The sequence below is a fragment of the Oxyura jamaicensis genome, chromosome 1 (genome assembly GCF_011077185.1).
Source record: "Oxyura jamaicensis isolate SHBP4307 breed ruddy duck chromosome 1, BPBGC_Ojam_1.0, whole genome shotgun sequence".
Lineage (NCBI taxonomy): Eukaryota > Metazoa > Chordata > Aves > Anseriformes > Anatidae > Oxyura > Oxyura jamaicensis.
Window position 1 is genome coordinate 74,260,455 of NC_048893.1, and position 23,200 is coordinate 74,283,654.

General features: G+C 41.2%; 1 protein-coding gene across 3 annotated transcripts in view; it reads right to left on the reverse strand.

The window, feature by feature from the left end:
- Window positions 1–22,682, reverse strand: part of RASSF8 (Ras association domain family member 8) — an 86,086-nt gene extending 63,404 nt beyond the window's left edge. For 2 of the 3 annotated variants that reach the window (XM_035321438.1, XM_035321423.1), the window contains exon 1: window positions 22,467–22,682. The gene's annotated coding sequence lies outside the window, so the exon portion shown is untranslated. Of the gene's footprint in view, window positions 1–1,381; window positions 1,467–22,466 lie in introns of all 3 variants that reach the window. The other variant, XM_035321430.1, reaches the window with a different exon arrangement.
- Between the last annotated feature and the right edge of the window lie 518 nt (window positions 22,683–23,200).

Consider the following 23,200-nt stretch of genomic DNA (forward strand, 5'->3'; position numbering starts at 1 on the left):
ATGAGGTTTTCAATCAGTTATGATGTACTTGCATCAAACACAGGTTGGTATGCAATTGTATTCATTTCTTCCCTTTATTTTTTTTAATTAAATCTATAACTTAGGAAAACTGAAAAAAGTCAAATAAACACAAAAGAACTGATCACTTAGGGATAAAACAAGTGGCTGAATAAGCTCCTCACTCAGATAAGCAGCAACTGAGTAATTGCCTGACAGGGCACACATATATACTGGTTTGTCCTATTAAATAACAGCTGCTACACAGGAAGAGAAGTTACATCCAAGTTTTCTTGATGTTTTCATACCTCAAGATTCATTTAAATTCACACACAAGGTAAGAGACACCTGCAAGAGGACAGGAATGGTATGTGCTAGAGCAACTCTTTAAGTAGCGTTTTAAAGAAGATTAGAAGCTCCATTGCTTGGATTACTTAATGTTTCTACATTTAACTGCAGGTAGTTTGGAAGTATATTCCTCCAGAAAAGATGTACATTATACATGTACCTTCTTAAAATTTGTCTTTAGGTTATAGACTTACTGACTGCTGGAACAGAAAAAAAAAACAGTAATTGCTGAATAATTATTTTGTCTTTCATTTGAAAAAATATTGACATATTTCTACTTCATACAAACAAACAAGATTTCCTGGCTACACTTAAGTAATATGATTATTCAATTATGGTTGCTTTGGGCTTTTTCTTCCCCACTGCTGTATTTATGTTCTAAGAAAAATGTGCGTCATCTGTTCTGCTACCAGCAGAACAATCTTTAGAACCAGCAGTTCAATCTTTAGTTTTACACTGGCAAATGCCAACTGAATTCCTGCCAGTGCAGCAGAGGAAGAGTCCTCCATTTTCTAGAGCAAACCTGGAACCTCCTACTCAGCAAGACAGACAGGACCATCACAGCAGTGGTGTTCCATGTTTCCAAGACAGCTTGCCTAGATGAAATACACATAGCTCCCCATAAGCCTGGTATATTGCACCTAAACAAGCAAACATTGAATCTGGAATTAAAAAGGGGATTTAGGCAGGGAGACACTGCTCCAGGAGACTTCAGATCATGAGATAAGAACATTTCCAAATTAACCAATTTTCCCTTTTCCCTCCTAAGACTTAGTTTACTGACCTCATGATTATTAAAGAAGAAAATAATGAATTGATACTTCTATTAAATAGAAGTACAAAAAAAAAAACAGAGAGGAACTCTTTAAAAGTTTGTACTTGTACCTATTCAGGACAGCCTGCATTTCTGCTGCATTCATAGACCATACAACCTATACAGAAGGTCACCTGCCCTGACCAACTGAGGGTTAAATATGTTAAGCTTGAAATACCTGCCCACAGAGAAGAGAACTAGAAGACTAGAAGTTTAGTGCACCTGCTGGAAGCTCAACTGGCATCAGCATTTCTGGTGACGCTGTTCTACATGCAGAATCAGGACCCAAATACTCAGAGTTATTAGCCTGCAGAGATATGAGAGATATCTTTGATATCTTTTTTTTTTTTTCACCCCACACTACCATACTACTCCAAAGACAGAATCAGCCACTACACTCCTGGCTCTAGTATAACACGGTTTCCCTATACACTCAATACTCTTCTACTGTGTCAAGATCTTGTACATTAAAGTGAATGGTACAAGTTACAGAAATATAGAAGTGCTTTCAAACGGTAATTGGAGCAATTACAATGCTCCCTGAAACAGCTTTAGGTGATAAGAATGCCAAAGTCATTAGAAAAAAAAGGTTTTTTTAACCAGCCAAAGCTTCCAGATCAGAAGAGCTACTTTCTCACAATTGAGAACACTTATCAACCAAAGGACTGCTAGTTTCTCCTACCAAATCTCGTCTTGAACACAGCTTAGCAGTACATACTTTATGTTCTCCATGGTCTTCTGAATAAACCCCATTCCACTTGGAACCCAGGAGAGCCACTAGCTTCTTTAGGGCTTCTTCCAGAAGGTTTGGCCTTCACCTGCTTTCCCCTGGGGTCAGCACAGCCCTTCTGCCAGTACAAACTCCATGCAGACCATGCCTGGGAGCTCTCCGTTGTTGGCAAAAGCACAAATAGACCTTAGAAAATTATCATAAAAAGGTGATCCAGTTGAGCCTGTGGCTCCCTCAGAGTGCAGATTCACAACATTTTTAGGTGTAGGTTGCTGCTGGAACTGATATATTCCAGGGCTGGTGCAAAGCAAGGGAGGACACCTGCATTACTGCAGTCAACTGATAAAGAAAACTGGAGGGAAAGCATGCAGAGGTCAGATTTAATCCTTCTAGTTACAGCAAGCACCAGGTTTGCTTCACAACCTGTAAAACTATGTCATAATGTGAACACCACCAGCCACCTCCCTACCCCCCAAAATCAGGAGAGAAACTGTGATCTTATGCATTACATTGTCATTATGAACATGACAATTTAACAATTTGGTAACCTGGCACGAACCCTGAACATTTATATCTCATCTGTAAGTAGTTAAAGTTAAGCGTCTCTCAAACAAAACACATGAAATAATTCTCGTTATTTCTGTCTCCATAAAAAATGCACTGTTAATATACCAACACAACTCCTGATCTTGAAGAGGTTAGCGTAAAGGAACAATTTACTCTCCCCAACACCAGTCGGCAGCTGAAGTTGGTAAGTGAGAGCACTAAACTTCCTGTTGCCATAGAAACGGAGCTTGGATCAGTACAAACCGGTTTCAAAATTTAAAACCAAACCGCTCTCCATCTTACAGTCTCTGCTCCAACAGTTGTTTGCCTGGGAACCAAGGATTAGAGACATCTGCCATAGACACTAGTGATCTAGTAATGCATCCTGCCTCGTGACTGCTCCTTTTCATTTAGAGGTGGCCATCCCCTCACAAACTATGCACCATAGTGGTCAACTGAGTGGCAGCCAACCAGATACATTTACTAAACATGACAACATTCCAAAACTGCATTTCAGAGAGCAGATAGGTCACTAGTTACATGATGTTAACATGTACGAAGTAACTGCTTTACAGCCCAACTCTGAACTGTAAAGAAAAAAAGGAAGTCTTACCATGCAACACAAGCACAAGAGAATCACTGAAAATCTCATTTTTATTGTTATAACACCCCACCAGAGAGCCAGAATAGCTGAGCAAGAGAAGTGAGAGATTTCTAAACTGTAAAGATCCTGTCCTTAGGCAAGAACTTGAAAAGGTTCATTTCATCACTGCTAATCCAATGTTTCTGCAACAGCTGCTGCCCAGCACTACAAGGGTCAACTCCAACTTGTTGATTACAACAGCTGCCAGTGAGCATCCTGCAAAGACAATTTACCAATGGTATTTATGGCTCCCGTTCCTTGCGTTTGGCAAGAGCAGAGAAAGAGTAATTTTTATTTCTTTTTGTAGTATTTGTATTGATTTTGCAACTGATGACAACACTCCTTCTGCTCTCAGACAGTTTGGTGCCTCTGCCAATTTCTTCCCAAACATATTGCTTTCTCCAGGCTTCACCAAGGTTGTTCTAGTTCGAACTGTTTTTTTTTTTACCAGTTTTGAAGGGGTCACTGGTTCCTGAAATAAAAAGTGTGTTGAGGCCACTTAGAAGAAGCAGAATTTAAAAAGAACCAACCCCATCCTTTCTTCTAAGAAAAGCCAAAAAAAAAAGCCCCATGGAAGCCAAGATTTTGATCAGCATTTAAAAATGCAACCAAGTATATTCCTCTCAGACTTGCTTCTATGGCAAAGGGGATTTTTTTTTCTTATAAAAATTTGAGATTCGACATTCTTACACAGCAAGCTCAATTCTACTGCAAAACAGTGTAAATTGAACAGATGGAAGGAATTGGTTTACACTTGTTTGTCCAACACCTTTCATACATAGAGTTAAACATCAGAGGAATTAGCAAAAAGAAGATTTGAAAGCCTGAATATTTTAACTTTAAAGGCACTTACCAATGCAGAGGCATACACAAATAATTTCACTGCTTTCTCCAGCTTTTATACAATGATCAACCTACCTTTACACCATGCATAGAGATTTAAAATAAAGTTATTCCCCCCAAAATATGATAGCTCATCTTATAACAGCAGATAAGTAAAAAATAATCTCCCAAAATTTACGTACAAAACTCTTATCAATCCACCATAGAAAAATGGATTGCAAGGTCAGAGAATCCTGAAGAGTGCTAAGCAACAATAACTTCCAGCAGCTCATGGAAGAATTACAAGTATTTGAACCCCCACAGGCTAAGATAAGCAGCAGTCTGCTCATCTGAATGTTTCATTTGAAAGTAGGCAAGTGGGTTAGTATGAAATGGTGTTCCCAAGCAATAATCCCAACAGGATGAATGCAGAAAACAAATGCTTGAATCCCTTTCATACAGTACAGATGTATGTGGATTCATTTACTAGTAGGCTCTGCCCAGAGACAACGTGGGTCTGTGGCATGCAGGTTGGATTAGATGATCTAAATGCTTCTTTGGCATAACACCTGTCTGAAATCATCTATCCTACTTGTTGACAGCAAGAGCTATTTTGTATGAAAATAGCTTGCTTGTAAACATAATAATCCTTTCTTCCAACAGTTTGCTTTTTCTTCTTATTTCACCAACTATGTAAATAAAGGAAAAAATAAATCAAATTGTGGCAGGTTAAAGAGAAAATCATCAGGTGTCAACCTTACCCGACTCCTGAAATTTGTCCACAATGCTTTTAAAACCCAGGACCACAGTGCTAAGCCTAGAAAAACAAGGGATTTGAAATAAGCCTTTTTTCTTCTCAAAGACCTACAATACGTAAGAAGCTTTTTTTTTTTTTCCTCTAATTGTAATTTGAGATAATTGCTGAAAAGCTGAAAATTTTGAAACAACCACCAACCTCTTTGCACTGAGGCACTAGACTGAGATTTGCCTTTGTATCAGGAAAAAAAAAAAAAAAAGACCAATTCAGCAGCTACCTCAAATACAGCAGCTTGTTCTGGCAACCTAATTTTTAGAAGATCAGATTTATCTACTCAGCTTTAATACTCTTGTTTTTTGAATTAACCATCTGTTCTGCGACATTTAGAGACAGACAGACCTAGTAAAGTAGGATGTCAATCTCCAGGTCTTTGGGGATAAAACACTTCTATATATGCCAACAACAAACAAACAGATCTCAAAGCAACATTCAGCTCTACCAACAAGGAACTTACATTGCTGATTTTTGTATGTAGACTGTGGTTTCATTTTATTCACTTAGCAAGAGAAATTCAGGCCAACTCAGTATACATCTTAATCAATTGACCCCCAAAAGGGAACAACCTTAGAAGACTTTATAACAAAAAAGAGATCCATTTACCACAGCTGTAGCTCAGATCTTAATCTAGGCCTTTTTAAGAAGATTACCAAAAATAATGCAAGCTGTTCCACTGGTGCATGGTAATTGTCACTGTAAAGGAAGTGACAAATTCTTAAGTGAAAAATACAGTTAGAAAGCACCTCAAATGCAATGATAGATATTTTTATGCACAGATACTGTCAAAGTATGGAAACGTCTTTTTATGTACAGAAGCACACAAACACTCCATTATGTCAAGCTACGAAAATACAACAGGATTTATAGGTGTTGCTTGACTAGTGAACTTTAACAAACACTTTAATCAAGTGATCCCTTTAAGGCAACACACCATCAAAAAGCCATTTGTTTCAACAGACCATCAACATAAGTGGATAAAAGATGGCCAAAGTATGCAGGCTACAGAAACATTCAACAAACTCAGAGTTGACAGATCTTTTAATACACTTCTCCTTCTAAAACTTGCTTCCAACAACACCAATATGTACTGTGCACATTGCCTCCAATATGAAAAATGCTACGGTGTGCAATTGATACTAACTTCTGGAGATTCTGTTGTAGTGGTATGTCCTACTTCCACAGCACAATCAGTAATAATGGCTTGTTGATCCCAGACACTTAGTTCTGACCTCCCAGACCTTCTAACTGCCTGTACAACAGGTTTGGTGATGAGCTTGGGTATTACCTTAAGGCTGGTAGCACTGCAGTACTACCAGTATTGCCTAATTCAATCCTAAATGAAAAACTGGAACACCACATCCCTATAGACACAGGGCCTTCTACAATTAACTTTTCTGTACTCATTTGTCAAGAAAATCTCAATCAACTCCAGCAACATACTGATACAGGTCAATTCATGTGTTCTCTCATTGTTGCACACAAAAACCTGCATTCACTGCACATCTGCTTTCTGCAGCACCCATCACTATATTTGGAAAAAAAAAAAAAAAAGGTGGTAACACAGCTCTTCTGCAGCCCACCTCAGCTAGCACTGGCTCACTGTTTTTGGCATCAGCACAATGTGTGCACATTGATGCATTCTGTGCTCAGATTTCAACTGTGGCCCCTTTTCTTTAGGTGATAGATTGTCGTTTACTGAATAAAGGTGCTAAATTATTGACTTCTAACATGAGCCTGAAAACAGTTAAGTCAAGTCATACTTTATTACCCAAATGACAAAGTGAATCCTCAAGAAACCATTCTGACACTTTGCAGTGACTCTAAATCACTACCTCATTTTGATTTAGAAAACAGAGAAGTTACTAGGATTGATAAATATTGATGTATATGACTAAACAATCAGCAGGAGATGCCAGAATATACTGCAACCTAAGATTTCCCTTTAAATCTCCCACAATTCAGTTTAGGCACTCTTAAGGGAACTTTTCATTTACTGATTCTTAGTTAAGAATCTCAGGATTTTAAAATTCAGGTACCTACACTTCAGTAAACACATGCTGTGATGCCTATATTTGCCAGACTTAAAGAACTGATGCTGTAGGAGCTAAGTACTTTTGATTAAGAGACCATTTAGTGATCTTCCTTTGTGTTCTTAGCCCTGGTAAGTTTTGTCTCTTCTCCATCTACTATTGCCATCTTACAAATTTACTTCATCTATTAGCTAATATAGTAAAACAGCAAAGAATTACACCCCCTATCTGCCAATAGCCTATTCTAGCATTGCTTTTACCAGAAAATGGTAATTGAAAGAAAGAAAATAAGGTTTTCATCTGAAAGGTACACCAATCCACATATTCCATATAGATTTCATGAACTGTGTAAAGTTTATGCAAAAGTGCTTGAAATGAAGTCTTCCCAGAGCCTTCTTTTCTCCAGGCTGAACAGCCCCAGCTATCTCAGCCTTTCTTCATAGGAGAGGTGCTCCAGCCCTCTGATAACCTTTGTGGCCCTTCTCTGGACTCACTCTAACAGCCCCACACCTTCTGGTGCTGGGGCCCCGAGCTGGCTGCAGCACTCCCAGTGAGGCTTCACAAGGCAGAGCAGAGGAGGACAATCCCCTCCCTTGACCTGCTGCTGGCCACCCCTCTGTTGCTGCAGCCCAGGATGCTGTTGGCCTTCTGGGCTGTGCAAGCACGCACTGCTGGCTCATGCCGAGCTTTTGGTCCACCAGAACCCCCAAGTCCTCTCTGCAGGGCTGCTCTCAATGAGTTCTTCTCCCAGTCTGTCCTCATGTCTGGGATTGCCCTGGCCCAGGTGCAGCACCTTGCACTTGGCCTTGTTGAACCGCATTGGGATCACGTGGGCCCAGTTCTCCCAGCTTGTCCAGGTCCCTTCGGATGGCTTCCCTTCCTTCTCTTGTGCTGACTGCACCGTTCACACTGGTGCCACCTGCAAACTTGCTGAGGGTGCACTCAATCCCACTGCCTATGTGGTTGATAAAGATATTCAACAGCACCCATCCTAAGACAGTCCCCTGAGGGACATCACTTGTCACCAGCCTCCACCTGGACATGGAGCCATTAAGCATGACTCTCTGGGTGCAGCCATGGAGCCTTACCCACCAATAGCCCACTCCTCAATTCCATCTCTCCCCAACTTAGAGATAAGGATGACGTGTGAGACCATGGCAAAGGCCTTATAGGAGTCCAGGTAGATAACATCAGCGGGTCTTCCCTTGTCACCTGATGCAGTCACTCCATCATAAAAGGCCACCAGACTGGTCAGGCACCATTTGCCCTTGGTGAAGCCATTCTGTCTGATCACCTCCTGGTCTTGCATGTACTTTAACATTGCTTCCAGGAGGGTCTGTTCCACAATCTCCACAGACGTGAGGCTCACCAGCCTGTAGTTCCCCAGGTCTTCCTATCTTTTTTTTTAATGGGAGTGATGTTTCCTTTATTCCAGTAATTAGGGATTTCTCCTGACTGCCAACTTTATTAAAAACTGTTCTTTTGCTCCCAATTTGAAGCCTGTAGCTCAACACTGATTTAATCACATTAGGGCGGTAGTGGGGTGTTTCTTTAAGTCTCAGTTATTATCTGTCAAGTATAAACTTGACTGGGATACAGGCTGCAGAAGTCTAATTACATGAAGGAACATCCACGCTTATTCCTTTCACAAAAGAAATGGAATCTAAACAAGCATACCTCAAATTCTGGATCTATTACTAGGTATGTTTCCCCCTCCCCCCATGCACCTTAATCAAATATGCATGCACAACATTCATGAATCCAATCTCATTGTTCCTTTCTTACAGGAAAGCCTATATGTGTTTGTATATATATAAATAAAACTCCTTATGTCTCTCATCATGTGAACGTATAAACTGATTTTTGGTAAAACTACCCTGAACAAAAGGATTTTCTTTATACTTGAAGCATTCTGAATTATGATCTCTAGTGTTCACCGCCTTTTTTAAACTAAAAAATTCATAAGGTATTTCAACATATAATATCTGTGGCAAGTTTCCCTAGAGCATGATTTCTGCTCGTCTACTGCATTTAAGTACAGAACCATTAATTTCCATATAAAAACCTCAGCTTCTGGAAAGCTAAGAATTCACCTAAAATTTGCAGAAAGGTCACATCAACTTGTCTCATGCCAGCTTTTTAAATAAACATTTTGCATTAGCCAGAAAAATGAAGAGAAAGCCCATTCTTTATTAATTCAGCCGAAGTTCTATGAAGATAAGCGAAAAACTTCACCAAAACTTGTGCTTGAGCGGGTCCAAAGAAGGGCGACGAAGCTGGTGAGGGGCCTGGAGAACAAGTCCTACGAGGAGCGGCTGAAGGAGCTGGGCTTATTCAGCCTGGAGAAGAGGAGGCTCAGGGGCGACCTTATCGCTCTCTACAGATACCTTAAAGGAGGCTGTAGAGAGGTGGGGGTTGGCCTGTTCTCCCACGTGCCTGGTGACAGGACGAGGGGGAATGGGCTGAAGTTGCGCCAGGGGAGTTTTAGGTCAGATGTTAGGAAGAGCTTCTTTACTGAAAGGGTTGTGAGGCATTGGAACAGGCTGCCCAGGGAGGTGGTGGAGTCACCATCCCTGGAAGTCTTCAAAAGACGTTTAGATGTAGAGCTTAGGGATATGGTTTAGTGGGGACTGTTAGTGTTAGGTTAGAGGTTGGACTTGATGATCTTGAGGTCTCTTCCAACCTAGAAATTCTGTGAAAACCCACTTAAGACCAAGGATGCATGGTGGTTGCATGGTACAAACCTCTTAAAGAGAAAACATCACAGAACTTGTCAGGCTGGAAGAACCAGTGAGAGCTCTAGTCAATCCTCTTGCTCAAAGCAATGCCCACACACAATTCAGACCAGGTTGCTTACACCAAGAGATGAAGATGGAGAAGTTTCTCCAGAAAATGAAGACTTCTGACTCTTTATTTACCTAACACCTGACCCTAACAATGATGCACTTCAGAAAGCACTCATCAACCTAGCCCCAAGCCAGTGACAAATCGTGACCTTTTTCTTTAAGTACTTTTACACTCAAGTTCAGAGCCATTAAGTTACTCCAGTTTTTCAAAACATTTTAAAGGTTTTTATTAAAGCACAAGTACCACTCCATTATTAATGCTTAATGCATTTTCAATCAAGTTACATTCACTTACAAGTGAGTCACCGGTAAATCTATACAAGCAGAGCTGTAGCCTAGTCTCCAAAGACAGCTAGTGTTCTGACTCATTTTAATAAAGCTACTGGGTCTCTCACAGCCAGGGAAGCAGTGTTTTTAAGTAGAATAAATCAACTTGAATTTCACGTGAATGACATGTAAATAAATTTGCACATTATTTTTAGTGTGAATTGTCAATTTATTTCCCTAATTTGAGATACCAAACAAATCAGTTACCACAAACTCAAATAAACAGACAAAAGCAAGCTTACATAAGAAGTGATTTGCACACAGTATTTGTTTGTGGATGTTGACTTGAATAGACTCACACCAAGTCACTGTTAACTTCATTCTCTACCACCTACATCTGATTCTTCAAATACATCCAATCAATAAAGGCTGAAGCTTAAGAGCATCTCACAAAAATATCAACAAACAGAAAAGGCAACATATAAGAATAAATGGCATGTAAAAACATGTTACTTTGTCACTATGCTTAAATAAACCCATGCTTTAGGCTTAAAAAAAAAATCTGTTAAGTGTGTAAGCTTGTTTCAGATATAGATCCCAGGAGGTTTAAGAAAGTCAACATATGTTATTTGAGATGGTTGGGAGTTTCAATACTCATGGAACAAATACTAGCAAAAAAAAAAAACCTGCCATCGTGCTATCTATCTTTGAACATTAACCCATGATCACAGGACTGCATCTCCTCTTTCCAGACTGCTCTCCAGGTCAAAAAGTGACAGCATAAGGACAGGCAACTTGGTACCACACGATTCTTCAACAGGATCAGAGAAGGCCAGAAGACAGGCTTCTTTCCTGATGGACTTCCAACAGCACAGGAGAGAGACTGCAAAGACATTCTTGCACTCTCATCAACAAGTACTAAGGACAAGGTCCAGGTAAGTGAACCCAGTTCAGGTGGAGAAGAAAGTTCCAGTCACTTCCCACAAGTGATTCTTCCTCAAAGATCTTCCAGGCAACTCATTCTGCAGAAGCTTATGCAAAGATTCACTGTATACCTTTATGCTCCCAAAGAAAGTTGATGTTGGATTAAGATATTACATTCTGTATCAGTGGAGTTATGAATAGAAGTCTTAAATAAAAATACGCACGCAAATAAAGCAATAAAGATAGGTCATTTTTAGGTTTTGGAATAACTGAGTATCGAAATCAAAAACCTGAAGTTTGCATAGGAAGAGAGGCAAATGTAGGCACAAGTCACCAATTCAGACACACCAAGTCTCTGCCTTGGATTCACACATTGTCAAATCACCCTGAGCAAAGAAGTACTACCAATGCAAACAGTACTGTTACAAATTTCATAGGTGTGCTTGGCTTTAGTTTCAATGAAATTAAGTCACATGAGCAAAACACAGAAAGAACATACCTCAACACATCTACAGTGTTAGTGCTAACCACACCTTTGTGACAAACAGAAACCATATGTCCATATGTTAGGTCAAAGGTTGGACTCAGTGATCTTGGAGGTCTCTTGCAACTTAGATGATTCTGTATGCATCTCAAGCTGATAAAGAGTACAAAGTGAACAGACACCTTGACAATGGGCCCAGCACAGCAAAACAGAACTGATAGCTCTCCTTGCAAAACTGAAGTTACAGAATTCAAAGGACACTCCAGTTTACTACTATATGGATTTTTAACAACAAAAAGATAAACAGTAAAAGCTTGCAAATCAGTATCGTTGGTTCCTTACTTCATGAAGGCTTTTGAAAATCTGTATTAATTCTCTCTCAGGAATAAAGCCACTGCAGGGAATCACATCACCAAAACCTTTTTTGGGAAAGGCTATAGTAACACACCTTAAGCAAATTACTCCCTAGATTTGCCTTTGCTTTAATGTCTCACTTCAGTATCAAGTTCTTCAAAAAGAACCCACATTGGGACTTAGAGCTATTTTTCTAACATGTCTTTCTGAAGTGTCATATTCCAGATGACACTTCAATAAATCACAGGATTGACTTTATTAAAACTGGTTGCAGAAGTCAGCAAGACATGAAACATGGATCATAGCAACGCTACAATGCTAGACAAAGATTATTTTGAAATTCCGTTGGGCGTAAGAACAAAAAGCCTCAAAGAGTTCTGTAAGATAACAGTGCTCACTGGTCATTACCGATACCTGCTTTGTAGGGAAGGCTAAAGCATGAGGAGGAGGAAAAGATGCTGTAAAAAAGTAGACAGGAGTGTCTAACGTACCCTGCCATATCTAAGTGCCCTCTCCTATATTACACTTGACATACCTTGTTGATCCTAGCCCTTGCAGATTATGTAAGCTAACAATTCACCAGTACCTCTGAAACCAATCAACAAGCTTGTAATGTAAATACACTCTACTAGTTAGCACTTCTGACATAGCTGCAGCCATTTAGGAGAGGAACCTTTTCTTTGACACCTACTCCTTAAGAGGTCGTTCAAAGTGCTGTTGGTAAGTATGTCATAAAAACGTTAAGCTTTAGATCTTTCTTTGAACTCCTTGCCTGCAGAGATGCTGCAGTTCAACTACATGCACACAGCTATCACAGGCAAGGTGCTAAATAAGTGACATTAACTTAATGTCTTTGACAGAAGTGTCCCCTGACATTACCCAACAGCCACAGCACTTAGGCACTGTTACTAACAGTTACTGTGGCTCACCTCCTAGGTGTCATCGTTAAGCTATCATAACTTTACATCTGTGCATTTGAAACTTCAGAAGAGCACCCTGCTGTTAAGCATTTCAGAATACTGACAGAAGTAAGTGGTCATGGTGACATATAAGTAAATTAAGCACTTGTTTGCAGAGTAGGACTTTATTACAGTGACATCTTGCTGTGATCTCCTTGACTCAGGGTGAGACATACATGTGCCAACTGCTGGTTTAAGGTCTAATTAGTCATTCAGTAGCTATACCAACCTTCTCTCTCATTTTCATGAAAAAAGTTGCTGAGTAGTGGTTAGATATCTAAAGGAGGTTCATTCTGTAATCTTGTACTAGGGCTTGCATTATGAATGAAACATCCCAGATGACTCCCTCTTCAATATTAAGACCAACTCAGATTCTCATCTGACCACAGCCCTTTCAATCCCAGCAAAAGGCTTGATGTATGCTGTATATCACCACACACACACAAGATTCAAATACCATCCATTGCTTCTAAGAGTTTTTTTATTTCAAATGAGATCCCAGTTTCAGATGGTGTACAAACTTATGTTGGCTCCATTTCATACTTGTGCTTGGAAGCACATCTTTCCTCATAAGCCCCAGACTTGAAACAGAAGTCCTGTTGAGCCTGGGCCTCTAACAAGGGGCCATGGTCCATAGCTAGGAAAGCACTCTGTATTCACAGAAACAGCCTGCCTGTGTTGCCCAGATTGAGCAACAATATACATTTTCAAGAACTGAGGGTTGACAAGAAACATCCCAGCTTCCCAGACATTACCCACCTTTTTCACGTCAGAGGTTTTACAGCAGGAATGTTGGGAGGACACTTCAGCTCATACAGTACGGTCTTCCCTCTTGAATCATTCTGTATTCCATTATAGCAGAATGGTCTTCTGCCTTCCACATGCTTAATGTCCCCGGGAGAAAGAAGCTGACTCTTAAACAGCACATACATTGAATACTATGCTCATTCGTACTAGTCATGATGAAAATGGAGATTAATTTGTAATTTTATCTTCTAAAGACAAATATAGTTTGTCCTGAGATCATGATGGGTTATTAAAGTAAATCATGGTCAGAAAGCATATAGATATATAATTTAGGCTTTTGCATAAAAGTTTAGGATAACAAGTGCAGAGGGCACTACAAAATAGGGAAAAAATATCTTCCATGTGTATATTTAAATAAATCCAGTCATCTTCGCTGCTAACCACAAAATTAAAGCAAATATGTTTTTAGAAAAGTTGAGGTAAATGATTTAAGTCTTTCAGAAGAGAAGACTTGTTTAGAGGTAACGGTATTTCTCAAGCAATTCGAAAGTCAAAACTTCATTACAATCCCTTCTATCTATATTACATTTATATCTTATAGCACATAAAAAAAACACCAATATAAGTCATTAGCATTTTCTACACAATAAGAGTTTGAACTTACATGCTCTTACTACAGCAGTGGTTTCCGCTCAGAGGGAGAATTAGGGCTTCTATGACAAGTAACATGGGAATACTGTAACATTAAAGTATAACCACTGTGCTGACCACCTCTGCTGATGACGGATATTTTTGCAGTGACAAGCAATAGACATAAAATACATCCACCTGCCATAAGCATTTTAGTATTAGATTCAAGATTTTAAAAGTTAAGGAATTTGACTGTATTTGACTGCTGCACACATCTATAAAGGTTAATATTTCTAAGCAGCTCACTCCTAGAAAAATAGTCAATGGTGAAGAGTGAGAGGGAAAAGCAGCAGACAGGTGAAACTAAGCACCTTATCAAGAAAGGTTAGAGGTCAGTGAAGGACAATGATAGAGAGGGGAGCAATTCTGGAAAATTCCTGGCTTGAGTCTCCTATTAGGGTAAGGCAGATTGCTGCCCAAAGTGATCTTCTGAGGGGCAGAGGGAATGAGTCCTGACAGGGAGTCAGAATCACAAGGGGACAGGTGCTCAGTGTAAGTTAAACCCAGCTCCAGGCTGGGGAAATGGCAAAGCAAGCATCCCCCACCTCTGGCCCCAAACAGCTGGGCAGTGGGGGAGTTAAAGGCATATCTCTATCTGCAGCTGTGAGATTTGAAGAGAGCTGATTCCAGTATCTCTCCCTCCCATCCAAAAGGAAATGCTACACCACTACCAAAAAAAAAAAAACACCTTGAAGGGCACTATGGTAAAAAAACACCATGAAGGCCATGAACAAGCATTTAGGAAGAGTCAAACAGAGAGAAGTGGTGGTGCTGTCAGACACACAGAGCACACAAACAATTCATTCCAAATTAGAAGCATTAACAGAATGATAGCAGGTGCCATGGGAAACGGGTAATGCAGAGTTTAGGACAGCACATTTTAAAAAGGTGCAATGCAAACTGTACATCTATTAATGCAGACAAGGAGAGGAAATGTTGGGCTACAAAGACACCCGTAATGGCCAATGCAGGAAGGGGACTACGCTGGGCCCGGGACTCAGCAGGCCTGCACTGTGACTCCAGCTCTGCTGGTGCCGTGCCATGGGGGCAGCCCACCAGCCACACACTCCCACCATGAGAGAAGGACAGCGTTCATCTCTGGCCAGGCATTTAAGTAGGACCTGGCAATACAGGTCAGGATTTCATGCAAGGCCTCCATATACTACTGTAACACCTCATTGCTGATGATTTGTTTTGCAGTGCTTCAGAACAGAAGACTGGCAAGCCCTGAGAAACCAAACACCCAGAAACTGTCTTGCTAAAAGTTTAAGTAAACCAAAAAACACCACTTGAATACCTTAAAAAGCATGGTTCTTAGCTTATGGAGAGAGCCTGGCTCCCTGTCACCTTATCTAGGAAGAATGAGCCTCTTCCCTTTGCTCCTGATACAGAACATGACCCCTTCTGCACAGGGCTTCAGTTTATTGACAGCAGACACAATCAAGCCTTCCCTTATGGCCCTGCCCTCCTCTTAAAGGTATGCCCCCTTATCTTATAGCCTTGCCTGCAGAGACAGCAAGCTTCGCTGCTTCATTAAAAAGCAAGGGGCAGGTAATCAGCTTTTCCTACTGGTAAGTAGCAAGCCTAGGGAAGAATATTATCTTCATTCTTGAGTTACAATGATGGACTGAGTTTTCTTGCACCAGATCACCCTTGCAGATATCCATCCTACTTGTATTAAAAGGCCTCTGAGAAAATTATTTGACAATCTCATGCAGTGTAGTTTAATCCCATGGACTGCTACTGTCTATATATTAAGTTGGTTGCTTTCTGGTCTGCTCTTGGGAAAGAAGGAAAGGTCACATACCATAGATAAACTTTTCACATATCATTTCATTTTGTCACCCCCTCCTCCTAAGTCTTCCATTCTTGGAAGGAGCAAAGCCCAAATACTTTTATTTATGTTGTATCTCAGTTTGAAACAGAAGTCAAAAGCCAAATGTAAAAGATATGAGTAAATAAGTAAGCTGGTAAACAAGCACAGGAACTGCAGTACAGCAACACTGGTAATAAGAAAGTTACTTCTCTATTGAGACTATTTTGTAAATTCTTGTTAATTCAGTCATTTTCTGACAGATCTTGTTCACTGGAACAAGTTCTGATGAAAGATTTCACTAAAGTATTTCCCAACTCCTTCAAAAATCAATGTTCCCTTGTATGATAAATAGCCTTTGTAATCTCTTTGGAGTATCAGGTTACCAATTCCAATCCCATTAATAGCAAAGCACTGCACTGTATTCAGTGACCATTTGTTACTCCTGTTGCTCATCATTTCACTACTTGAAATACACAGTATCAAGCATGCAGCTATTCATTAAAAGTTTCTGTCCTCACTCCCAGTGACACCAGTGCAAAGGCTTTGAATGACCTGGAGCCTTGGATGAAACCCAAAGCAAGCATGTATAGCAGGGGAGCAATTCTGATGAGTGAGAACATGCTTAAAAGAGCCACACAATCACTTTCTGATGGGCAAGGATAAGGGCATTCCATTACTGCCATATGTTTCTCTTAGCATGCCAATTATTCTAGGTAGTACGGCTAAATTAATATTGCTAGCCATACAACTTCAAAGGTGCATTTAAGCAATTGGTACCTTGATTCCCAATATTGTCTTTTATACATTAGTTCTGGCATCTTTCTACTTTGTTCTTCAGAAAGAGTCTGACACGTGCAGACATCTCCTGAGTTCATTACTGGTTTTCTTTCCTTCACATGTCACATAGAAGCAGGAGAAGCAAGACAAGGATCATCGGAGATCTCATAGGCCTTCAAAAGACACTTACCAAAAGACTAGGCAAGTTTAGTAAAGAACAGTGGGACTGGAGGTTTAAAAAAAATACTCTCCCTATTTTCATTGATAATTGCTTTCTTTATCCCCACCCCACACCCACTTAACACCACACTAATCAGAATTAACATTAGCATCAGTCTAATGGAGAATAGCCACGAATTAACTAAGTGCCAAGTTACATGCTATGGCTATAAGCTTAGTATTAACAAAAACCACAAACTGACAATATCTACTTTTTATAGAGCAACAAAGAATGCTTTGCTCTCAACTTCTGCAGGAGGCTGTCACAACCAGTATAAGCACAGCAGGAAGGAGGGGAAGGGGGATAAGCAAAAGATGGCATGATTTGTTGAAGATTCCCAAACAGGCTAATGACAAGAACAACAGACCCTCCAACTCCTGAAGCCACACTGCCTCCCCACTTTGGCATAGACACAAAACATCTGGCTGCCCAGTGGAATTACAGACTTGTCTTATCCGTGCTCACAAAATTATTAACTGACAATAAAATGGAAAGTTTCAAAAGGTTGCTCCAGGAACTCCAAATCCCCTTTGAACAAAGGCTTGAAAACATTGTCAAACACTTCAGGAGTCCAGAAGTCTTCTAGCAAAAAGCTTTCAGTTCAGTTGAAACAAAAGGAAGTTACAGATCCTAAGATTAAAGGGAAACTCACAATAACCAACACTGCCTTGCCATTTTAAAACTGGATGATCCAGAGACACAGCAAGCTGGAAATACATTGTGTACTATTGCAGGAAGGGAAATGAGACAACATTACACCTAGTATAGCTTCCAAAGGGAAGAAATGAATTCAGACTACAACTTCAGCCCTGGAACAAGGGCTGAAGCTGGACAGAAGTCAGTTACATTATACATTTTGAGATGAAAAGGGATGGAAGTTTCTAGAAGAGACAGTAAAGCATTAAAACATGATATCTCAAAATACCACCATCAACTGCCAACAGCAGGAGAAAGATCTTCTCAGAAGTGTGTCACATCACAATACAAAGGCAGAAGTAATACTACAGCAAAGGACAACATCCAAGCTTGCCTTTAGAGTTGTACCATTTGTTTGTTGATGTAAAAACTAATACTAGAGCATCTCACTATTTTTCAAGGCTCAAGCGTCTTCTTAGGGTACCTGCATGACCATATTCCATTCATAAAGGGACTTAAACCCTCTTAAATGAGAAAGATATTACTGTTTCAACAGTATTAGACCCAATCCTCAAAATGAATGTCAGTCCCACACAGAAAGATTTTGAGAATACTTGGAAGTTATCAATAGTTCCTTACAGTCTCCCTGAGATTCCCCTGAGTTCCAGTATCTGGGACTTTGACAGGGCACAATTTTAAGATTCATTGGCAACTATGAGTTGAGACTTATCTTACACAGTGGACTCCAACATAAGAATTTAAGAAAAATGTAAGTTATAACACTTGAAATTAGTAGCGTACTATTGTATCATAATACACATGCATGCACAGTTTCGGTTTCTGTTGTTGTTTTAACTTTGTTACCATGGGTTGAACTACAGAATATGTCCCAAATTCCAACTGATACATTACAATATAATTGACTCCAATATTAAGACAGGTGACTTTACTGCTAGTGTTTTGAAACTAAATTTAATTCAGCAATGTATTGTATTCAGCTACCTTTGCAAGCATTTGAGTGGTTTGTTAAATATCCCATATACTTTAGGAAAAAAAAAAGAATTTGCTAGTAACATTTATTCATTTGAATTATATATCTGGTTTATTACACATGAAAAGGAAACTACAGAAATGACCTTCTGTTCTGATTACCATTCTTCCCTTCTTGTGCTAAAGATAGCATAGAGAGTAAAAATAAATCCTCAATAGCATTAGGAAGTAGACAATGTCATGTTGAAAGATACCCTAAATGATGAGCCTTATCTGTTCTTGCTGGCCTGGATGGCAGGAGGCTCTTAGGTGGAAGGTAGCATTTAAGCGTTCTCTAGGTGGTCTCTTCGTAGCCAGCTCCATTTCCAGCTGTAATTGCTTGTCGGCCCTAACTGGATGACTCAACACTCTGGAACAGCTCAAAGTATTTAAACGGATGGATGGTACAGGCCACTGGAACAAAACTCATTTTTTCTATGGCCATGGCTCTCTTTCAGCACATTCCTTTGAAGTCTGTGCCACTGAGGAATCAACAACAGCTGAGAAACATGTGTTATCATACAACATTGAGCACAGCAACAATATTGCACAGCAAGACACTTTTGTTCAATAATCCCAGACTATAGGGAAGCATTACAATGCCTTTTGTTGTTGGTAAGCCCTTTCTCAAAGGACAAGAAAGTATACAGATTCCTTCCCCACCCCACCCCCCCAAGTAAAAAGGTAAATTAAGCATGTTCCTCAAGAGCCTCCCTTCCAAAAACTTACAGCATGCATCCTCAGTTCCTCTCAGATATATTCACCTATCTCCATATTTATGTTATCACAAAGACAACCAGACGCTTACAGAGACTGAGCAAGAGTTACAGCAGATGTGACAAGTCCTTATAAGCTATAGCTCAAATCCATCTTCCTTTCCCAGCAGGGTAAGGTCTCTGATCTTAACGGGTAAAGAAGCAGGGTGAGCAGAAGCACTGCACAGCTTGGCATGCACAGGCAGTTCTCCCCCCACCCCATATTTTTATCAGTACAGAGAAAGATGCCATACAACAGTAAGAGAAGAAAACACCTAATGTAGAAAACAATGTGAATATCCCTTCATTAGCCAGCAAAACTATTCTTGTCAAAGGTGTGAGATCTTTGCATGGTGTTTTAAAGGATAAAAAGAAATTAGTTATTTGTAGAACTGAATCTGTACCTAGACTAGCTGCCCACAGTGTGAGAGCAAGGAGCTAGCTACGTGCATAGGCAAGAGGACAGCAAGTTACAACCTCCAGCTGATGAAGCTGCATAACAGCGAGTTTCTACAGAACCAAGTCTCTCATTCAGAGCAGAAAGAGAACTACTTGCAACAGGATAGAGCCTTGTATTTGTACAGCATACAAATATCAAATGCTACAGGAAGGCAAGCACTGAGATTATAGTACATCCTGTTATGTTGTAAAGTCCCAACTCCTGGCTTTAGAAAGTTAAAAGAAAAATCTAACATTTCAAACAAGCCCTAGAAAACCACACAGCATTTACATTTAATTTCCAGATAGAGATCTTGAAAGACTTAAGAACCCAAGCAGAGACCTAAAATTAGAAAGCGAACAAAAAACCCCACATGCACTAAGCCAACCGCATAATTACAGAGCTCAAAAAAAAAAAAAGGCCAAGAAACACATGCATTGCACTGAGTGGGGTCCCAAGCCCAGCCCCCATGAGACAAACCTCTACCCTGCAATTAAATCTCATGGGGTTTCTTTCTGCAGAGCAGTAACTATCAAATCCATACACCGATTAGGTACCATGGATGAAGCATGCACTGATATTCTCAAAGTTATACAGGGGTTAAAAGGAAACACTCAAATTTTTTACAGCAATGCAAAGCCTTGTGCACTATCACTCAAAATGAATGCTGATTATAAAGAGTTCTGCTTTACAACTTCCTAAGAACAAATATTAGCACAAGAGTAACTATCACCTGACTAGCATTCAAAATATCACAACTAAAGAGCAATATATTTGCACATAATTATTCTTAAAATTATGTGTAAGAGTACTTAACAGACATTCCATAAATCTCCATATCCTATGAGGCGCAGGTAGGAAGACAACTTAGGTAAAGGGCATACTGCTATTCAATGGCAGAAGCAGGAACAGGACTCATGATCCTCAGCTCTCAGCAATGTACTTGAGCAGCTCCATCTCCCACTTTCCATCTAATGCGTTCCTTTCCAAAGCTTCCCTCAAAAGGGTTTAAAAAGTAATGCTAATCATCTTAATTTGTCTCTTTGGAATTATTGGTGGTGTTTCCAGACACAGTCCATGGTACAGTTTTAAGAGACAAACTTCTTGTTAACATTACTTGTTAGTTTTCCCCCCATCTATTTTCCCTGATCCCAGAGATTTTAATATTTTTCTTTCCTAGAGATGAAAATAAACTATCTCAGTCAAATTCTGTTAGGTTTGTGGTGGTGGGAAGGATGGAGAGGTTATCTTAGCTCTTATAGTTTGTCATAAAGAGCATGCAGCTGAACACTACAAATGACAAGCAGTTATTTCTACTCCCTCACAGCAAAATAATAATAATAATAATAACAACAACAACAACCATTGAATATGCAGTGAATTGCTAAGACACAAAGAAATACTTCTGGTTTAACATCCAGCCTATTTTCTAACTAGATATTAAATAAAATTCAATATGAAATTGTATTTCCTCCTGTCCTTAGAGAAGGGCAGGGGGGGGGGGGGGGGAAGGGAGCTGGACTTACTTTGCGATTTAACCTTGTGGTCTTTAGGAAAGACATCTATCAGGGGAGGTAACAACACAACCCAGGGCTATAGGGCTACACTCTCATTCTGACCTAAGGAGTTCACATTATTGGTAAACTCTATTTCTCTACCATCAGGCTTCACTTCTCACTTCTACAGCTCAACACAATCACAACACTACCCAGCATAATTAACAGAGATAAACCAAAACCCTTAAACAGGTGTCTTGGTAAAATCATCAGGCAACTGATTGTCTTACTCTGCAGAGCACATCCTTCATCTGAATGCGTGACACTGATTGGAGATGAGACAGAAGATTGTGAAGTCCAAGCCAGACTTCAAAAGCCATACCACAGAGCTCTCTGACACAGATGTTGGTAGTTTCTGGCTATTCTGCTAATGGGGCAAGCTCTGACACAACTGCAGTTTTCAGATGTAAAGCGTGACAGGTGTTATTCCAGAGGGGACACAGAAATCCATAACCTTCCCCTGTTCAGATTCTCCCCAGCAATAAAGCCCACAAGCCACAGACCCACTCCACTGCCACGTGAAACCACCACCCCACCGACAGGCGCACAAGTTGGCACACACTGGGCTACTACAACAGCCCCAAAGGGATCCAGGACCAGACCTCCACACCAATGCTGCGGGGCGGCACGAACCCAGGACCGCACCAGAACCCATTTCCATACCCGGTGGAGCTGGCGCCTCTTGACTGTCGTGCTGCTTAAGCTTTTCTCATCAGCGCTCTCCCCCACACACATAAATAAATAAATAAATCTGATGTATTCCCCGCTGGCAAAACAGCTTTTCTTTTAATATTTTTCTCACTGGGGAGAGAAAAGGGAAAGGAGGGGTTGGGACAGGAATAAAAGAGATTAATCATGAAACGAACCGGCACTGCCGGGGGGCGGGACGGACGAGACCAAAACCAACCAGCCCACGTCACAAAAAAAAAAGGGGGGGGGGGGGGGGGGGGAACAATTATGGGGACAGCGAGTGAGGAGGATGAGAAGTCCTGCGAAGGCTTCCCCGAGCACGAAGAGCTGCCCAACTCCACTCGCAAGGGCGCCGAGCGGCCCGCTCGACGGAGGGAAGGACGAAGACCAAACACCGGGGCAGGGAAAGGAGAAGCGCGGGGGCAGGAAGGAGCAAGGCGGGCGTTAGGGGGAAGAGAGACGAGAGAAGAAGGAAGACAGAGCCGAAGGGAGTCGGGGAGCAGGCAGCCAGGACCCCCCCGCCGCGCACTCACCGCTCCGCCGCCGGGCGCCCGTCCCGCGGCGTCTCCGGGCACTGCCAACGGCCCCAACGGCCACGGCCCCGCCTCTGCCCCGCGGGGAAACGGGGCGGGGGGACCGGACCGGACCGGCTCGGCCTGGCCCCGCCGAGGGCGACTGCGCGGGGTGTGCGCGGCCACCACCGCCTCCTTCCTGCCTCTGCCCTGCTCCTCTTCGGTGGGGGAGCCATGTAACGGAACTGGGACGCTAGCGTGGCATTGTGGGAGCTCTTAAAGCCGCAGCCGCACGCCCACGGCCGGCCCCGAGTCACCGGGGATGGGGCGGGAACGAGCTGCGGGTCCCTGGGTTGGCGGCGATGGTCGACCCCGGGGCTGCCGGAGCCCCTGAGGCGAGCCCTGGAGGAAAAGGAGGAGGAGGAGGAGGAGGAGGAGGAGGAAGGATAGGGAGACCCCCCATCTGGGACCTGGAACTGGGTTCCGTTCCTGGTTGCTCCCTCTTTCCTTTTTTTTTTTTATATTATTTTTATTTTATTTTTTTTCCCTCTCCCTGATGTTTTCTCATTGTTTCTGGGAGGAGTGAGAATGCCTTCGTCGCTTATTTTTAACTGAAACGTGGAAAGCCGGCAGTCAGTGTTTGCTATTGTTTCCTGCGTTTGGCTTTTGATGATGGAAAATTCCCTGACAGGGAAAAAAAAAAAAAAAAAAAAAAAAAAAAAAAAAAAAAAAACACTCAGGGCAGCAGAAGAATC